The sequence below is a fragment of the Protobothrops mucrosquamatus genome, unplaced genomic scaffold, assembly GCF_001527695.2.
Source record: "Protobothrops mucrosquamatus isolate PMUCROS unplaced genomic scaffold, P.Mucros_1.0 scaffold1410, whole genome shotgun sequence".
Classification (NCBI taxonomy): Eukaryota; Metazoa; Chordata; class Lepidosauria; order Squamata; family Viperidae; genus Protobothrops; species Protobothrops mucrosquamatus.
The window spans coordinates 312,780-318,199 of NW_015387595.1; positions in this window are offsets into that span (position 1 = coordinate 312,780).

Genomic DNA, 5,420 nt, shown 5'->3' on the forward strand with positions numbered 1-5,420 from the left:
CTAGTTTATCATGTAGCTAAACTACAACTCCCAGTATCCTTCACTTTGAGCCAAGCTGACTGGCGCTGCTAAGAATTGTAATTGAGCCATTTTGGGAGAGTCACACCATTAATAGTGAGTCCGTCTGCTTGTGGTTAGACGTGGCACAGCTCCAAAGCAGTGGAAGGGGTACAGCTCTCTCCCTTGCCCCCCATAGTTGAGAAGCGTCCATTTTTGTTGGTTTCCCTCGATTTCAGAGGCCTGGCAGAGTCGCCTATGAGATTCACTGCTGACATTTCCGCATTAGCTGGCTTTTGTCAGTCTTGGCAGGCTTAGAAATTCTATCTTAAGGGCTGCTGTTTATTAAATTTGCAAGATACAAAACTGACTGACAAATAGTCGCTTTTCTTCTGTGAATGCATAAATAATAAATACGCCGCTCTAAAAATAATTAAAATATTGCTCAAATTTAAAACATGGTGCCGAGCTAGAGAGGGAAAGAGGTAATTTCCAGACAGCTTTATATTTTAGAAAGAAAAGAAGAGGGCAAGTGTATTGCAAGCAAGTTAGATGGTATTTTTTTTTCCCCTTAATCGCTTTTTACTGCTTTCAGAATTAAAAGAAAGGAGAGAGGTTGAAAAGGAAAAAGAGAGGGAGAGGGAGGTTTTGTGCCTGAATTAGAAAATTCACTTATTCCCCATTCGGACCACATGATGATAATACTAATTCTAACAATCGCCAGTTCAGTTTAGTTGTTAAAGCCATCAGGCTAGAAACACATACAGTATGTTGTGTCCGAGTATGTGGTATCTCCTTGTGTTGTATCTCTCTGTGTATGTGTGTGGGTGCATGCACATGGAAATACAGATAGTCCTCACTGACCGACAGCCTTCTTTAACAACTGTCCAAAATTACAACAGTGTAAAAAAACCAAATAGCTTAGTCACGAATCCTCCCATTTACGACCGTCACAGCATCTCACGGTCATGTGATCGCTGTTCAGGTGCTCCCCAACTTGTCCTGTGACAAGCAGAGTTAATGGAGAACATGGAAGTAAAACTGCAAAGTTGCAAAAGTCACATGATATTTGGTTTAAAGACCAATGGGGAAGGGAGGTCATAAGCCCATCACAGCCACGGTTTTCATGCTTAGCAACTGCAATGCTTAGTGATGGAATGGTCCCCACTATAGTCACTAAATGAGGACTATCTCTTCAGGATGGAGAAAGGATGTTTTGTCCTGGGTTACATGACTAGGCAGCTTAGAATAGAATAGTCCTCAACATTTTAAGTCATTGCCCAACTGCTCCTTCAATAGGGATGTTTATCAGGGATTGGAGGGGGATATTTTTTTCTGCACAGCCCCCCCCCCCGTTGGATCTGGTCATTTTCAGACCTGTGCTTTCCTTTGGGGGTATCTCTCCCCCAGACCGAATGTGAACCTATTCAGGCTTTTGTTAGCAGTACTGAGACCCAAGTTGCTTTGTGGAGTTTCCCCCCTCCCCAACATTCTGTTAGATTGGGGAGATTGGGAAGAATTTTTAAAAAACATTTATTTATTTTCACATTTTATTTTTAATAAAAAATAGTCTCTAGTCTACATGTGCAGGTGTGACTGGAGCGTCCTTGAAGAGCAATAAGGAAACAGACCTCTATCTTTTGTTCTGTAAATCTGGAAGAAAAAAAAAGCTGAGGAAATGACATCGTGGTTTCACCACCATTCTTCCAACTTCTAAAAAATTTGCCCTATTAATCATAACATAAATATTTACTGCCAACAGCAACGCTCCTCAGCCAGCAGAGCATTCAAACCTCTCTTGTTAAGAGGCAATGGAGCTCTTTGCAAACTTTTGCTTAAAAAAAAAACCTCTTTAATGCCATCTCTTTACTTGGAAACTCATGACATAATCCCTGCTCTCTCTCTCTCTCTCTCTCTCTCTCTCTCTCTCTCTCTCTCTCTCTCTCTCTCTCTCTCTCTCTCTCTCCCTCTCTTCCCCACCTCTCTCTCTCTCTGGTTTGCTCTCTCTTTTCCCTCCTCCCCCCCCCAGCAGCCATTATATATGAAAAATAAAACAATGCCATAGAAACAGTGAAATCTCTCATCAATGTCTTTGTGAAAGGGGCCCGAATAAATGAGGCTTCGAATCAAAGGCAGATTACATGACTGACCATGTATCATCCTCTATGCATTGAGCATAGCCTTTGTAAAGTTAGAGCGGTAATAAAAAGTGGTATTGTGCACTGTGAAAAGCTGTGTGGGTCTGTGCATGACTAATCTGTCTTTCTGCATTATTTTATTCAATCTTCTCTGACTTTATGCCTTTGACATTTTTGCTACACTCAGTAAATTTGAGTGAATAGGCAATTTTAAAGATTTTTTTTTTATAGGGCTTCAGAGAAGTCATATGCAGACTGTATCTTTGTTCAGATTTAACAGTTTAAATATTTCCTTTGTCTAAGATGCAAAGTATTCTTTCGCCAGAAAAAAAAAGAAAAGAAAAGAAAAGAAGGGAGAGAGAATGGGGGTTAGGAATTGGGTTAGGAAGGCAACTAAAAGGCTCTTCATCTTGTATTTGCAAGGAACGAAAAATATGGGAGGTGGGGAACTTCAAGCACAGAAACACAATTCTGGATAGATGCTGATAAATACTCAGCTTTTCACTTTATCAAAGAGAGCTACCTATCTCCCACCATTTTCAGATTTGGCCTACAGTTTCTTCATTAGTCCTCATCCCTTAACCCAGGAGTCTTCAAACTTGGCCCTTTTATGACTTGTGGACTTCAACTCCCAGAATTCCTCAGCCAGCATGCCTGGCTGAGGAATTCTGGGAGTTGAAGTCCACAAGTCATAAAAGGGCCAAGTTTGAAGACCCCTGCCTTAACCCATTCAGCCAACCAAGTAGTAGCTCAACTATCTCGCTTTGAGGAGAAAGGCTAAAATACATGGGGGTTTTTTTGGTACAAAAGCTACTACACCTGGTGGGATTTTCTTCCATGAAAATACGCAATGGGCATTATAAAAAAAAAAATACTGATTGCTCATCTGAACCTCTGCTTCTTCGGTAGCTGGTTCTCAGAGTCTCTTTTAAACCAACTTGGTTAAAACTAGCTAAAAGCAAAACCCAGCCTTGAGTTCCTCTTTAAAGAACATCAACTGCCAAGTTTAAAAATGCCAGGGCTCCTCTTAAGCCAGGGGTCCCCAACCCCCGGACCATGGACCAGTACCAGGCCATGGCATGCCAGCAACCGGTTCACACAAACAAAGGAAGCCCCATCCTCAGGATGCAGGCAAAACCATGCACCCACCGGTCCGCGGAAAAACCTCTCTCCACGTAACCGGTCCCTGGTGCCCAAAAGGTTGAGGACCTCTGTCTTAAGCAACATATTTCTGAGAATGGTTTTCAAGCATCGGGTCAAATCCCTCTGGCCGAAGTCCCAAAGATACTTTTTCAAAAGGTAGCTGGACTTTGCTTTTTTCCTTGAAGACATTTCTCTTCTCATCCAAGAAGCTTCTTCAGTTCTGAATGAAGCTTCCTGGACGAGAAGCGAAACGTCTTCAAGGAAAAAACGAAGTCCAGCTGCCTTTCGAAAAAGCACCTTTGGGACAACCATGACCTGGATGACTGAGAATCTCCATGGCTACTGTCTGAGGATTATTTTCAAAGGGCAAGGACTACCCTATCTACCTCTTCCTGCAGTTCTGAAATTTCACCAGACCTTCACCTCGGCTGGGTTGACTTCCCTACTTCTGCAATCCTGCAGAAATGTTGGGATGACTCTATGGCAGGGTTCTTCAAACTTGGCCCTTTTATGACTTGTGGACTTCAACTCCCAGAATTCCTCAGCCAGGGATGGAGTCCTGGACCCACCTGCTCCTCTTATAGAGACTCTCACGTGACATTCATTTATTCTATCCCATTCTGAAGAAATACCCTGGCAGAGATTACCAGATTGTAGTTTCTTTTGTCTAACCAGAACACTGATGTATCTTTCCAGGTCCCTCCATTCTCTGCCTGTATTGGTTCTATTTGTCTCATTCATGACTGAAGGAGAATACTAGTGGTGATCACCGCTCTTATTTGTATTGTTATTTTATGCCATTCTATGGTGTTTCCTGCTTACTTTATATGTACGTCTCATAAATCTGGGTGTTCCTGAAAATATGCAAGCTATATTTGGTATATGTTGCATTATCTGGCTGTAAGACTGCAATGGCGATTAAGCAGAATTTGTTAGGTTTTGCATCTGAGCAAATAAACTTGTGAATAAACATTATTTTTGCTGCCTCTGTTAAGTCATCTCTGGGAAACAGTAAAGAGTGACATCTCTTGAACTGGTTTGTTGGTAGGGTGTTATTGTTGTTTTTTTGTTTGGAATGATTTACTCTTTAATGAGATAGATAATAAATAAGCTACTTTTGCAATACACTGCCGGAGTGATGCTGGAAAGCAAGGTGGATGTCCACCGGTGGCCAAAGGTCATGTTATTGGCGAAGTGTCAGCTTTGATACCGTCCTTATTTGCTGATAGTTTCTTCACCAGTTGTACAACTGGTAAAGGAAGGCTTTTGTGACGGATCTTTCACATATTATTAGACTACTCTTCCAGCATTATTCATCATTGGTGGCTACAACTTGTAAATCAACAACTGGAAAACAATGGGTTTCCCACCTCCCTTTTCCAGCCAACTGGTGGCTATTTTCAAGCCTAAACTTAAATCCAGTTAAGCCTCTCAGTTAAGGAAGTCTTAACCCATAGGAAAAGTTGCCCAGGACACTTGGTAATGGTAGAACCAGAATGAATGGGATGCAGAACTGGAACCGACGGTGGGCAAAATTTGGAATATTGGAGAACCCGTTGTGCCAATTCACCCATTTCCTGCTTCTTGCACATGGTTGCTGCAATATATACGGAAGGTGGGAAAGTGAATAGTGCTTGGCTCTGAGTGGTTAGGAAACTTGAATGATCCTGAGGCTGCCAAGACATTTAAATAAATTCTGTCTTCACCCTGAGTGGCATTGAACACTGTAAAGACCCATAACTCAAGAGAAGACGGTATAGCTGGCATGCATAAGGCCCACTGTCCAATCCCTGCCATACCTCAAACCAAGCTGGCATGAATGGCTTCATAAAAAGAAAAGTAGCAGGCAAATTGGGAGGCTAACGCAATGGTAGAGGATAACATTTTAATATTTAGCCCCTCCCTCTCATTGTTTCTACATTCCATCTTCAAAATATTTGTAATTAAAGAGCTTAGTCCAAAGATTTCTACCACATGGATAGGACACGGTTAAGCCATGGTTGATTTCATAATAACGGTTTTGTGGGTATGTGCTAAGAATACACTACAGTAACTAGGTTTGTATATTATACTACATTAAAACCAAATAATGTATATGACAGCTTAAATATTAAGGGGAGGAGAGGAGGAGAGAAGACGAGA